The sequence below is a fragment of the Misgurnus anguillicaudatus genome, chromosome 14, assembly GCF_027580225.2.
Source record: "Misgurnus anguillicaudatus chromosome 14, ASM2758022v2, whole genome shotgun sequence".
Classification (NCBI taxonomy): domain Eukaryota; kingdom Metazoa; phylum Chordata; class Actinopteri; order Cypriniformes; family Cobitidae; genus Misgurnus; species Misgurnus anguillicaudatus.
In genome coordinates this window covers 7,621,851-7,634,677 of record NC_073350.2, presented here as the reverse complement: position 1 = coordinate 7,634,677, position 12,827 = coordinate 7,621,851, and the positions used below count along the sequence as shown (strand labels likewise).

At 41.8% G+C, this 12,827-nt stretch overlaps 1 protein-coding gene, 1 long non-coding RNA gene and 14 other non-coding genes across 16 annotated transcripts in view; all 16 read right to left on the bottom strand.

The window, feature by feature from the left end:
• The window catches only part of prr13 (proline rich 13), a 359,338-nt gene that overhangs the window by 290,195 nt on the left and 56,316 nt on the right, over nucleotides 1-12,827 (bottom strand). The gene's annotated exons all lie outside the window — the stretch shown is intronic.
• LOC141369442 (uncharacterized) lies at nucleotides 13-3,395 on the bottom strand. The gene is made up of 3 exons (XR_012373136.1): nucleotides 3,134-3,395; nucleotides 398-619; nucleotides 13-327 (listed from the first exon to the last, which is right to left on the bottom strand). It is a non-coding gene; the product is annotated as an uncharacterized lncRNA (long non-coding RNA).
• On the bottom strand, nucleotides 4,505-4,576 carry trnah-gug (transfer RNA histidin (anticodon GUG)). The gene has a single exon. It is a non-coding gene; the product is annotated as a tRNA-His (tRNA).
• On the bottom strand, nucleotides 5,030-5,102 carry trnak-uuu (transfer RNA lysine (anticodon UUU)). Its single transcript has one exon. It is a non-coding gene; the product is annotated as a tRNA-Lys (tRNA).
• On the bottom strand, nucleotides 5,710-5,850 carry LOC129428293 (U4 spliceosomal RNA). The gene has a single exon (XR_008638934.2). It is a non-coding gene; the product is annotated as a U4 spliceosomal RNA (small nuclear RNA).
• Nucleotides 6,710-6,791, bottom strand: trnas-uga (transfer RNA serine (anticodon UGA)). Its single transcript has one exon. It is a non-coding gene; the product is annotated as a tRNA-Ser (tRNA).
• trnah-gug (transfer RNA histidin (anticodon GUG)) lies at nucleotides 6,906-6,977 on the bottom strand. The gene has a single exon. It is a non-coding gene; the product is annotated as a tRNA-His (tRNA).
• trnak-uuu (transfer RNA lysine (anticodon UUU)) lies at nucleotides 7,431-7,503 on the bottom strand. Its single transcript has one exon. It is a non-coding gene; the product is annotated as a tRNA-Lys (tRNA).
• Nucleotides 8,111-8,251, bottom strand: LOC141369657 (U4 spliceosomal RNA). Its single transcript, XR_012373452.1, has one exon. It is a non-coding gene; the product is annotated as a U4 spliceosomal RNA (small nuclear RNA).
• Nucleotides 9,111-9,192, bottom strand: trnas-uga (transfer RNA serine (anticodon UGA)). The gene has a single exon. It is a non-coding gene; the product is annotated as a tRNA-Ser (tRNA).
• trnah-gug (transfer RNA histidin (anticodon GUG)) lies at nucleotides 9,307-9,378 on the bottom strand. The gene has a single exon. It is a non-coding gene; the product is annotated as a tRNA-His (tRNA).
• trnak-uuu (transfer RNA lysine (anticodon UUU)) lies at nucleotides 9,825-9,897 on the bottom strand. The gene has a single exon. It is a non-coding gene; the product is annotated as a tRNA-Lys (tRNA).
• On the bottom strand, nucleotides 10,505-10,645 carry LOC141369656 (U4 spliceosomal RNA). Its single transcript, XR_012373451.1, has one exon. It is a non-coding gene; the product is annotated as a U4 spliceosomal RNA (small nuclear RNA).
• On the bottom strand, nucleotides 11,499-11,580 carry trnas-uga (transfer RNA serine (anticodon UGA)). Its single transcript has one exon. It is a non-coding gene; the product is annotated as a tRNA-Ser (tRNA).
• trnah-gug (transfer RNA histidin (anticodon GUG)) lies at nucleotides 11,695-11,766 on the bottom strand. The gene has a single exon. It is a non-coding gene; the product is annotated as a tRNA-His (tRNA).
• On the bottom strand, nucleotides 12,220-12,292 carry trnak-uuu (transfer RNA lysine (anticodon UUU)). The gene has a single exon. It is a non-coding gene; the product is annotated as a tRNA-Lys (tRNA).

Genomic DNA, 12,827 nt, shown 5'->3' with positions numbered 1-12,827 from the left:
AACTTCCTGAGCACAAAGGGAGCATGTCATTGTATTACCACTGGTCCCTGTCTGCTGTGGACCTGCTGCGGTCCCTGTCTGCTGTGGACCTGCTGCGGTCCCTGTCTGCTGTGGACCTGCTGCGGTCCCTGTCTGCTGTGGACCTGCTGCGGTCCCTGTCTGCTGCGGACCTGCTGCGGTCCCTGTGTGCTGTCCTGACTGGGGGAAACAACATTTTGTATTTACTCTCTATATCCTCTTATTCTCTAAATCACACAAAACTCTGCATCAAAACAAGTCATTTGGAGAATCAAGCACATACAGCGAAGAACCAGCCATGGGGAACAGCTGTAAAGGAAGCATTTGTCAGCATCGTTGTCTCACATCATATGTTTAAGGATTCAATGACATTACTTACATCATGGTAGCCACATTTGCAGGGAATATTTTTCCCAAAAATATCTTTTTTTCTGACCGTTAGGCCATATGCAGGGGTCAGCGGACAATTCTTTATCCTCTCTAACACTGCCTTCCAACGTCTGCTCCCGGGTCTCTGGCCAGTGGAAAATTTATATTTCCCCTGGGCAAACAGCATCATGACGCCGGTCCAGAATGAATCTGGCTTTCCTTGCTTTGGCATCTATAGGGCAAGAGGCAGTCATTTAGGCTGAGTATGCAACATGTAGGCCTACATGCACAGACAGATAAACAGACAGACAGGTAGATAGATAGGAAATTAAGCAGCTACAATATAAGGTTGTATGTTTTTTACAGTCTTAACTTAATATTTTAGTCTTAAGTGTGTCAAAATTCTAAGAATAATGTCATTTTACTCTTATGCCTAGACTTAAGCATAAGTTTGATTTATAAAGCCTCCTAAGTGTTAAGACTAGGTCTCAGATCCTAAATTATTTAAGAAAGCTGGAGAGGTCTTATGCACTTAGCAACAAAGAATGTGTTAGAATTACTTTAATTCAAATGTATTTCTATGGATGGTTTTAGCAGTAACAACATAAACACGCAGCTTTCATGGTCATCACATAACTTCTGGTAAACTCTGCGTAGAATAATTAAAAACAAAGTCCTTTAAAAGTAGTTTATTTATATGTACAATGAGCAGAAAATAGACAGTAGATAGGAATTAATATAACATGAAATATAAAGAGTATAGGGTTTTTTATACAATGTATATTATATTACACTATATAATATACAGTATAAGATGTATATTAGTGAAACTTATTCAAGTGCTTGCACAGTACCGAGATTTTTTATGGGATTATCAAGACAGCATACTTAAAGGTATATAAATTTGCATAATATATACTGTAAAAAGTTAAAGTTGGATCAAATAATTGATATTGCCTAAAAATGTAATGTTTTTTCAACTTACATTTTCTGAGTTTAAGTGAAATAAATAAAGTTAAAATGTTTAATTATTAGGTGTTACTAATTGAAGTAAGTTTTTTTTAAGTAGAGACGCTTTTGGTTTTACAGTTTATGACAGGTAAATAAAACACCATAAAATGTAAATAACAACTACAATAGCATTATCAACCTAAAAAATTGTGAAGTATCTACAAGATTGCAGTGACATCATTACATGTAAAGTGATATTAATAGTGTCATGATTCTGCCCTCTTGTCATTGCTTTATTCTAGTCTTGAGGCAGAATCATGATAGACTCATGTTTTGTGTGCCTGTACGTGGCCTTTTTGTCTCGTCACTTTATCCCCGCTCCCTTGTCATCCTCTTGTCTTCATTGACTAATCCTTGTCACCTGTTCCCCTCATTATTTTACCCCTATTTAAGGTCCTTGTGCTCTGTGTTCTGTCTGGTATCGTTAGCTCTGTTCCTGATCCGTTCCTGTGTGAAGTGAAGTGAAGTGAAGTGAAGTGAAGTGAAGTAAGCCAAGTCTAGTAAGCCAAGTTCTTTGAATGTTGTTATTGTGTTGTCTAGTCAAGTTCAGTCTAGTTAATGTCAAAGTCTAGTCGAGTTTAGTGTTAGTCAGTACTAGTTATTGTTGCTTGTTTAATGTTTTGCTCCCACGTGGGCTCTGTTTACTTATTAATAAAGTCATCTTTGTTTTCCATCTGTCTGCGCTTGGGTTCGTTCTCATTCTAATCATGACAAATGGAGTATAAAACCCTGACCCCAAACATAATGTTACAATATTAGCAATGAGCAAGCCAAATGTGAAAGTGACAAGATGGCAAAAATTACAATTGTGTTTAAGTGGAGAAATCCAGCTTAACTTGATCATCTTGTTCAGGCTTGATCATCAAAGTATTTTTTATCTAAGTGTTTGCAAACTTTTGTATTTTCTTATATACACCTTGTCAGTGAAATGAAAATGATATGATTCATCATCTTAATTTTTTAAATAGCACTACGTTTGTCTATTTCATTAACATGTTATAATCTTAATCAAAATGGTGCAAAATCTTGTAAAATAAATGTATGTACTTATTTGTAATATTGTTAAACTTTTCTTGAAGCAAATTTAAATTAATATATTTAAATACTAATATAATTGTAATGTCTTCATGATTCATGAATGTATGGTGTCACATGCTGCTGTGAATGTACCGTTGCCGGCTTTCTATTGGCTGATTCAGAGGTTAAGGGCGGCCATTTTAGGATGAAATCATTGTAGTCTTCAGTTTGCAGCACTTAAGTCAGCATTTAAGAATGAGTCTTACACTTTACTAAAAATTGCTTTCAGCCTCTTAATAAATGTCTCCTATTCTCAGACTGCTCCTACTCCTTACTAAGAATTTTCTGACACTTAAGCCATAGCTTAAGACTATTCTTAAGAGCATTTCTGAGAAGTTTTATACATACGGGCCCAGGAATTTTTTAAGTCTTCAGTTTCTGAAACACTGTTTCATTTACATTGTTAAGATCACATTAGATGGCATGAACTCACCCTGACGGTTGTCGGTTATTAAAAAATGTAATCAAAACAGTTTAGTGATGAAAGAAATGGGGAAAATGATACTCTCTTACTCACGATCTATCTATTGTATGATAACTGAACTAAAATCACAACACAAGTCAATCCTGTTTCTTCATTGATGTTATGAAATGTTTTTTTTGATACAGAATATGATGAATGACATGAATATATATTAAACTATCCATTTCAGTTTACCTTGATGGCTATTTTCTGTTTCGATCTCTTGTCCTATTGCTGCAGACGTTATGGTCAAGTGGTGTAACCAGTGTTTTGTCTGAAAGACTAATATTATACAAAAAAGATCATATGAATAATAATGTAATACTCTACTACACTGTAATAATGGGTATTTCAACGATTTGTACTTAAATGGTCAAAGAATAGAACAAGATGTTTACAGCATATGGTCTTACTCAGTACAATGAAAAACGCATACAATTTAAATTTAGAAATAAATATAACAAAAAACATATTCTCATAGGATATTACTAATTAAAGTACTAATTTCATGAGAACTCATGAGGTGTAAAAGATTAGATATTAGTCATTTTTTGTGACTATCTATCTATTGACAACATATTTTGTTAAAAATAGTATACATGTCATATTAAATAATAATTAACCGCGTTATGGACCGTCTTATCAAACTTAACAGCGACATAAACACTCGACACAGACACAAAATTGAGCATCTCTGTTCTAGTTTAATTTGATGAACAAAAGACAGACACACAAAAGACACTTAAAAACGTCCAGTAAAAAAATAATTAATATAGCGATTAGCATTATCCCTTAAGGTTTTGTGACCGTCTTATCAAACTTAACAGCGACATAAACACTCGACACAGACACAAATTTGAGCATCTCTGTTCTAGTTTAATTTGATGAACCAAAGACAGACACACAAAAGACACTTAAAAACATCAAGTAAAGAAAATAATTAATATAGCGATTAGCATTATCCCTAAAGGTTTTGTGACCGTCTTATCAAACTTCACGAAAAACATCCAACGTTTATCAGAGCAGAATTATTTACAAAAACAACAAATACTTTTACGATTTCACTTCAGTGATTTATAATTATATTCAGATAATTTAGTAAGTTCTACTTACTTTTAGTGTCTAGAGATATTCGCCGACGGTAAATACAGTTACCTAAGGATGAACTGTAACATCGTCTCCGTCAGTAACCTATCAGAACACTGTTTGCACGGGGCACCTGTTTCGACGCATATAATTGGCTCTTTTGCCCCCCTTGGAGCGGCAATTTTTTTGAAGCATATGATTGGCTCTTTTGCCACGCTGTTGTTAGGACTCTGTTCGGATTTGTTAGGAACTGTTAGGACCTTGTTAGGACTTGTTAGGAACTGTTAGGACTTTGTTAGGACTTGGTTAGGACTTGTTAGGACTTCTTAAAGCAGTCCAATTAGTGGAGGGTACGGCCACGACTACAACGAGTCGACCTCGCGAACCCTCTGGGCTTGGTGTGTGCTGAAAAGAACTTGTCGGTCAGGTAGGTACAAAGGGGGCAGCAGTGGGATGATCCGCCCACATCCCTGGATGGACTGCCGTGACCCGGATTCGAACCGGGGTTGCTGCGGCCACAACGCAGAGTACTAACCACTATACGATCACGGCGTGCCACCAGGCTTCGGCAGGGCTGCGCCTGCAGGTTTGCCTGAGTGCGTCGGCCGGAAGGCGCTTGGCATTCGTTTTCTGAGGTCTCAATCAATTTTTTGTTTACTTTCACCGGCAAACCTTAAGCAAAATGCCTCTCAGGGGTGTTTTCCCGCACAGGGATTAGTTTAAGACAGGACTAGGCCTCAGTTTAATTAGGAAATACAACTAGTTTGAACAAACATGCCTTATTAAAAACATTGCTTGTGTGCATTTCACAGCAAAGCAAAGGGCAATGGTGTCAGAGCAAGTTCTTTTCAGTTTGGACAGCTCTTGCATTTATTTTAGTCGAGGACAAGTCTAATCCCTGTCCGGGAAACCGCCCCTCAAAATCCAATACGTCCCCGAGTCAGACCCAAATGCCAAGGGGAGATGCTCGCTGACGTAGTCGACAGGACACAAACCTGAGCTCATCGCCCGAACAGGGACTTGAACCCTGGACCCTCAGATTAAAAGTCTGATGCTCTACCGACTGAGCTATCCGGGCTCACTCCTCAGTACCAGGGCATGACCTCTCATGCCTTCTATGGTCTGATAATGTTGGCAGACAAGGTTGGGATTTCTTTATCATGACCTGTTCATTACTCATTGGTCTGTGGACAGAGTAAATGTTACTAGAATGCCAGAATGAGCCGGCACCTGCTTCAGTCTTCTAAAAGAGTCCGCAAGAGCTCTTTAAGGGGAGAAGTCTTGCTTTAGCTTGAGACACTCTTCTCTTGAGGAAAAAGCAGTCGTCCTCCAAAACGTCACCAGAGAGGCAGCGTTACTAAGCTGAAGGAAGTGTAGGTGTGTCTGCGTAACATGATGAACTGACTATTAAGGGGGCCCAAGATAAAGCACGTGTGACAAAAACGTGACCCTGCCTGTGAAAAGCCAGCTAAATCATTTTTATGATTTGCTCTTTTCTCCGCAAAATCATCACATATGACGTAGAGAACACTCTGTAAAAACACAACCTTGATATCTTTAATGTTGACTCCCACATTAAAGATTGAAATGAATGTGACACCAACGATTGGGATGGAACTTTGATTCCCCTAATCTCACTACGAACAACATTAGCAGACATCTTTCATTTACAACGACCTTCTAAGTCTCTTAAGAGACTGGCAAAAATTGCCAAAGCTGACTATATTTCAAGTCATCCTGGCGGGGTATTGGGTAAAGTTTTCAACCAGCAATGATCACGCCTCGGATAAACCTCATAGGCTACGAAATTGCCTCTGCGAAAGAATGATGGCAAAGGTCACCACCTTTCCTGTGCACATACCTGGACGCTGGACGACATGGTGGTAATCAAGCTTTAAACTGAGATTAGACTTCAGATGCTGCTTTTAGATCATGTTGTTTGTTTTTGACGAAAGTATATTGAGGAAAAGGTAAACATTGCAGAGGGAAAATAGGCAAGTGGGAATTGTTGACTTGTACCCTTAGAATACAATCGGTTACGGCTTGAAGAGATCATTTCATTGTTTAAAAATAACAGGATTGATTAAGGGAATCTAGGTTCTTTTTTGTGGGGTCAAACTCTGGTTCACACTCCAACACAGAAGGTGGCGATAATGCACCTTAAAGTTGGTGCTTCTTGCCATTAAACGAAGAAGAAGAAGAAGAAGGTATGGCTTTGCTGTATGTTTTGCCTTTTCGACAGGTAAGAGATCTTCACCAGAGGTTTACTCATTATTCGCTGTCTATTAGGAAAAGCATGAGTGCAAAACATTTTTAAATGAATTAAGGACAACAATCCAGGGCAGGGAATTGTGGTAATTGTGAAAACAAAAGGGTGGGGCCTTAATCCTTAACATCAGGTTAGGATCAACTCGATTAGCCACAATGCACATCATTTCTAAACAAAAACCTGTTCCAGCTCTTTTTTGGTTTCATGTTGTGCGTACTGTATATGGATAATATGACAACGAAAGCTGCGTCACTTGACAACAGGGCTGCTTGTTTAACACACACAGGAGAAACTATGAAAGGCTGCTTAATTTTCCATCCGCAAATCCAATGGTAACAACTTGAGCAGCAGAAACACAGCACTCCGTGAGCTGGAACAACCAACAAGTGAATCTCTGAAGCCAAGGAGCAGACGCACGTAGTCGGCAGGGTTTGAACCTGCGCGGGGAGACCCCAATGGATTTCAAGTCCATCGCCTTAACCACTCGGCCACGACTACAACCAGTCGCCCTCGCGAACCCTCTGGGCTTGGTGTGTGCTGAAAAGAACTTGTCGGTCAGGTAGGTACAAAGGGGGCAGCAGTGGGATGATCCGCCCACATCCCTGGATGGACTGCCGTGACCCGGATTCGAACCGGGGTTGCTCCGGCCACAACGCAGAGTACTAACCACTATACGATCACGGCGTGCCACCAGGCTTCGGCAGAGCTGCGCCTGCAGGTTTGCCTGAGTGCGTCGGCCGGAAGGCGCTTGGCATTTATTTTCTGAGGTCTCAATCAATTTTTTGTTTACTTTCACCGGCAAACCTTAAGCAAAATGCCTCTCAGGGGTGTTTTCCCGCACAGGGATTAGTTTAAGACAGGACTAGGCCTCAGTTTAATTAGGAAATACAACTAGTTTGAACAATCATGCCTTATTAAAAACATTGCTTGTGTGCATTTCACAGCAAAGCAAAGGGTAATGGTGTCAGAGCAAGTTCTTTTCAGTTTGGACAGCTCTTGCATTTATTTTAGTCGAGGACAAGTCTAATCCCTGTCCGGGAAACCGCCCCTCAAAATCCAATACGTCCCCGAGTCAGACCCAAATGCCAAGGGGAGATGCTCGCTGACGTAGTCGACAGGACACAAACCTGAGCTCATCGCCCGAACAGGGACTTGAACCCTGGACCCTCAGATTAAAAGTCTGATGCTCTACCGACTGAGCTATCCGGGCTCACTCCTCAGTACCAGGGCATGACCTCTCATGCCTTCTATGGTCTGATAATGTTGGCAGACAAGGTTGGGATTTCTTTATCATGACCTGTTCATTACTCATTGGTCTGTGGACAGAGTAAATGTTACTAGAATGCCAGAATGAGCCGGCACCTGCTTCAGTCTTCTAAAAGAGTCCGCAAGAGCTCTTTAAGGGGAGAAGTCTTGCTTTAGCTTGAGACACTCTTCTCTTGAGGAAAAAGCAGTCGTCCTCCAAAACGTCACCAGAGAGGCAGCGTTACTAAGCTGAAGGAAGTGTAGGTGTGTCTGCGTAACATGATGAACTGACTATTAAGGGGGCCCAAGATAAAGCACGTGTGACAAAAACGTGACCCTGCCTGTGAAAAGCCAGCTAAATCATTTTTATGATTTGCTCTTTTCTCCGCAAAATCATCACATATGACGTAGAGAACACTCTGTAAAAACACAACCTTGATATCTTTAATGTTGACTCCCACATTAAAGATTGAAATGAATGTGACACCAACGATTGGGATGGAACTTTGATTCCCCTAATCTCACTACGAACAACATTAGCAGACATCTTTCATTTACAACGACCTTCTAAGTTTCTTAAGAGACTGGCAAAAATTGCCAAAGCTGACTGTATTTCAAGTCATCCTGGCGGGGTATTGGGTAAAGTTTTCAACCAGCAATGATCACGCCTCGGATAAACCTCATAGGCTACGAAATTGCCTCTGCGAAAGAATGATGGCAAAGGTCACCACCTTTCCTGTGCACATACCTGGACGCTGGACGACATGGTGGTAATCAAGCTTTAAACTGAGATTAGACTTCAGATGCTGCTTTTAGATCATGTTGTTTGTTTTTGACGAAAGTATATTGAGGAAAAGGTAAACATTGCAGAGGGAAAATAGGCAAGTGGGAATTGTTGACTTGTACCCTTAGAATACAATCGGTTACGGCTTGAAGAGATCATTTCATTGTTTAAAAATAACAGGATTGATTAAGGGAATCTAGGTTCTTTTTTGTGGGGTCAAACTCTGGTTCACACTCCAACACAGAAGGTGGCGATAATGCACCTTAAAGTTGGTGCTTCTTGCCATTAAACGAAGAAGAAGAAGAAGAAGGTATGGCTTTGCTGTATGTTTTGCCTTTTCGACAGGTAAGAGATCTTCACCAGAGGTTTACTCATTATTCGCTGTCTATTAGGAAAAGCATGAGTGCAAAACATTTTTAAATGAATTAAGGACAACAATCCAGGGCAGGGAATTGTGGTAATTGTGAAAACAAAAGGGTGGGGCCTTAATCCTTAACATCAGGTTAGGATCAACTCGATTAGCCACAATGCACATCATTTCTAAACAAAAACCTGTTCCAGCTCTTTTTTGGTTTCATGTTGTGCGTACTGTATATGGATAATATGACAACGAAAGCTGCGTCACTTGACAACAGGGCTGCTTGTTTAACACACACAGGAGAAACTATGAAAGGCTGCTTAATTTTCCATCCGCAAATCCAATGGTAACAACTTGAGCAGCAGAAACACAGCACTCCGTGAGCTGGAACAACCAACATGTGAATCTCTGAAGCCAAGGAGCAGACGCACGTAGTCGGCAGGGTTTGAACCTGCGCGGGGAGACCCCAATGGATTTCAAGTCCATCGCCTTAACCACTCGGCCACGACTACAACGAGTCGACCTCGCGAACCCTCTGGGCTTGGTGTGTGCTGAAAAGAACTTGTCGGTCAGGTAGGTACAAAAGGGGCAGCAGTGGGATGATCCACCCACATCCCTGGATGGACTGCCGTGACCCGGATTCGAACCGGGGTTGCTGCGGCCACAACGCAGAGTACTAACCACTATACGATCACGGCGTGCCACCAGGCTCCGGCAGAGCTGCGCCTGCAGGTTTGCCTGAGTCCGTCGGCCGGAAGGTGCTTGGCATTCATTTTCTGAGGTCTCAATCAATTTTTTGTTTACTTTCATCGGCAAACCTTAAGCAAAATGCCTCTCAGGGGTGTTTTCCCGCACAGGGATTAGTTTAAGACAGGACTAGGCCTCAGTTTAATTAGGAAATACAACTAGTTTTAATAATCATGCCTTATTAAAAACATTGCTTGTGTGCATTTCACAGCAAAGCTGTGGTGTCAGAGCAAGTTCTTTTCAGTTTGGACAGCTCTTGCATTTATTTTAGTCGAGGACAAGTCTAATCCCTGTCCGGGAAACCGCCCCTCAAAATCCAATATGTCCCCGAGTCAGACCCAAATGCCAAGGGGAGATGCTCGCTGACGTAGTCGACAGGACACAAACCTGAGCTCATCGCCCGAACAGGGACTTGAACCCTGGACCCTCAGATTAAAAGTCTGATGCTCTACCGACTGAGCTATCCGGGCTCACTCCTCAGTACCAGGGCATGACCTCTCATGCCTTCTATGGTCTGATAATGTTGGCAGACAAGGTTGGGATTTCTTTATCATGACCTGTTCATTACTCATTGGTCTGTGGACAGAGTAAATGTTACTAGAATGCCAGAATGAGCCGGCACCTGCTTCAGTCTTCTAACAGAGTCCGCAAGAGCTCTTTAAGGGGAGAAGTCTTGCTTTAGCTTGAGACACTCTTCTCTTGAGGAAAAAGCAGTCGTCCTCCAAAACGTCACCAGAGAGGCAGCGTTACTAAGCTGAAGGAAGTGTAGGTGTGTCTGCGTAACATGATGAACTGACTATTAAGGGGGCCCAAGATAAAGCACGTGTGACAAAAACGTGACCCTGCCTGTGAAAAGCCAGCTAAATCATTTTTATGATTTGCTCTTTTCTCCGCAAAATCATCACATATGACGTAGAGAACACTCTGTAAAAACACAACCTTGATATCTTTAATGTTGACTCCCACATTAAAGATTGAAATGAATGTGACACCAACGATTGGGATGGAACTTTGATTCCCCTAATCTCACTACGAACAACATTAGCAGACATCTTTCATTTACAACGACCTTCTAAGTTTCTTAAGAGACTGGCAAAAATTGCCAAAGCTGACTGTATTTCAAGTCATCCTGGCGGGGTATTGGGTAAAGTTTTCAACCAGCAATGATCACGCCTCGGATAAACCTCATAGGCTACGAAATTGCCTCTGCGAAAGAATGATGGCAAAGGTCACCACCTTTCCTGTGCACATACCTGGACGCTGGACGACATGGTGGTAATCAAGCTTTAAACTGAGATTAGACTTCAGATGCTGCTTTTAGATCATGTTGTTTGTTTTTGACGAAAGTATATTGAGGAAAAGGTAAACATTGCAAAGGGAAAATAGGCAAGTGGGAATTGTTGACTTGAACCCTTAGAATACAATCGGTTACGGCTTGAAGAGATCATTTCATTGTTTAAAAATAACAGGATTGATTAAGGGAATCTAGGTTCTTTTTTGTGGGGTCAAACTCTGGTTCACACTCCAACACAGAAGGTGGCGATAATGCACCTTAAAGTTGGTGCTTCTTGCCATTAAACGAAGAAGAAGAAGGTATGGCTTTGCTGTATGTTTTGCCTTTTCGACAGGTAAGAGATCTTCACCAGAGGTTTACTCATTATTCGCTGTCTATTAGGAAAAGCATGAGTGCAAAACATTTTTAAATGAATTAAGGACAACAATCCAGGGCAGGGAATTGTGGTAATTGTGAAAACAAAAGGGTGGGGCCTTAATCCTTAACATCAGGTTAGGATCAACTCGATTAGCCACAATGCACATCATTTCTAAACAAAAACCTGTTCCAGCTCTTTTTTGGTTTCATGTTGTGCGTGCTGTATATGGATAATATGACAACGAAAGCTGCGTCACTTGACAACAGGGCTGCTTGTTTAACACACACAGGAGAAACTATGAAAGGCTGCTTAATTTTCCATCCGCAAATCCAATGGTAACAACTTGAGCAGCAGAAACACAGCACTCCATGAGCTGGAACAACCAACAAGTGAATCTCTGAAGCCAAGGAGCAGACGCACGTAGTCGGCAGGGTTTGAACCTGCGCGGGGAGACCCCAATGGATTTCAAGTCCATCGCCTTAACCACTCGGCCACGACTACAACGAGTCGACCTAGCGAACCCTCTGGGCTTGGTGTGTGCTGAAAAGAACTTGTCGGTCAGGTAGGTACAAAAGGGGCAGCAGTGGGATGACCCACCCACATCCCTGGATGGACTGCCGTGACCCGGATTCGAACCGGGGTTGCTGCGGCCACAACGCAGAGTACTAACCACTATACGATCACGGCGTGCCACCAGGCTTCGGCAGAGCTGCGCCTGCAGGTTTGCCTGAGTGCGTCGGCCGGAAGGCACTTGGCATTCATTTTCTGAGGTCTCAATAAATTTTTTGTTTACTTTCATCGGCAAACCTTAAGCAAAATGCCTCTCAGGGGTGTTTTCCCGCACAGGGATTAGTTTAAGACAGGACTAGGCCTCAGTTTAATTAGGAAATACAACTAGTTTGAACAATCATGCCTTATTAAAAACATTGCTTGTGTGCATTTCACAGCAAAGCAAAGGGCAATGGTGTCAGAGCAAGTTCTTTTCAGTTTGGACAGCTCTTGCATTTATTTTAGTCGAGGACAAGTCTAATCCCTGTCCGGGAAACCGCCCCTTAAAATCCAATACGTCCCCGAGTCAGACCCAAATGCCAAGGGGAGATGCTCGCTGACGTAGTCGACAGGACACAAACCTGAGCTCATCGCCCGAACAGGGACTTGAACCCTGGACCCTCAGATTAAAAGTCTGATGCTCTACCGACTGAGCTATCCGGGCTCACTCCTCAGTACCAGGGCATGACCTCTCATGCCTTCTATGGTCTGATAATGTTGGCAGACAAGGTTGGGATTTCTTTATCATGACCTGTTCATTACTCATTGGTCTGTGGACAGAGTAAATGTTACTAGAATGCCAGAATGAGCCGGCACCTGCTTCAGTCTTCTAACAGAGTCCGCAAGAGCTCTTTAAGGGGAGAAGTCTTGCTTTAGCTTGAGACACTCTTCTCTTGAGGAAAAAGCAGTCGTCCTCCAAAACGTCACCAGAGAGGCAGCGTTACTAAGCTGAAGGAAGTGTAGGTGTGTCTGCGTAACATGATGAACTGACTATTAAGGGGGCCCAAGATAAAGCACGTGTGACAAAAACGTGACCCTGCCTGTGAAAAGCCAGCTAAATCATTTTTATGATTTGCTCTTTTCTCCGCAAAATCATCACATATGACGTAGAGAACACTCTGTAAAAACACAACCTTGATATCTTTAATGTTGACTCCCACATTAAAGATTGAAATGAATGTGACACCAACGATTGGGAT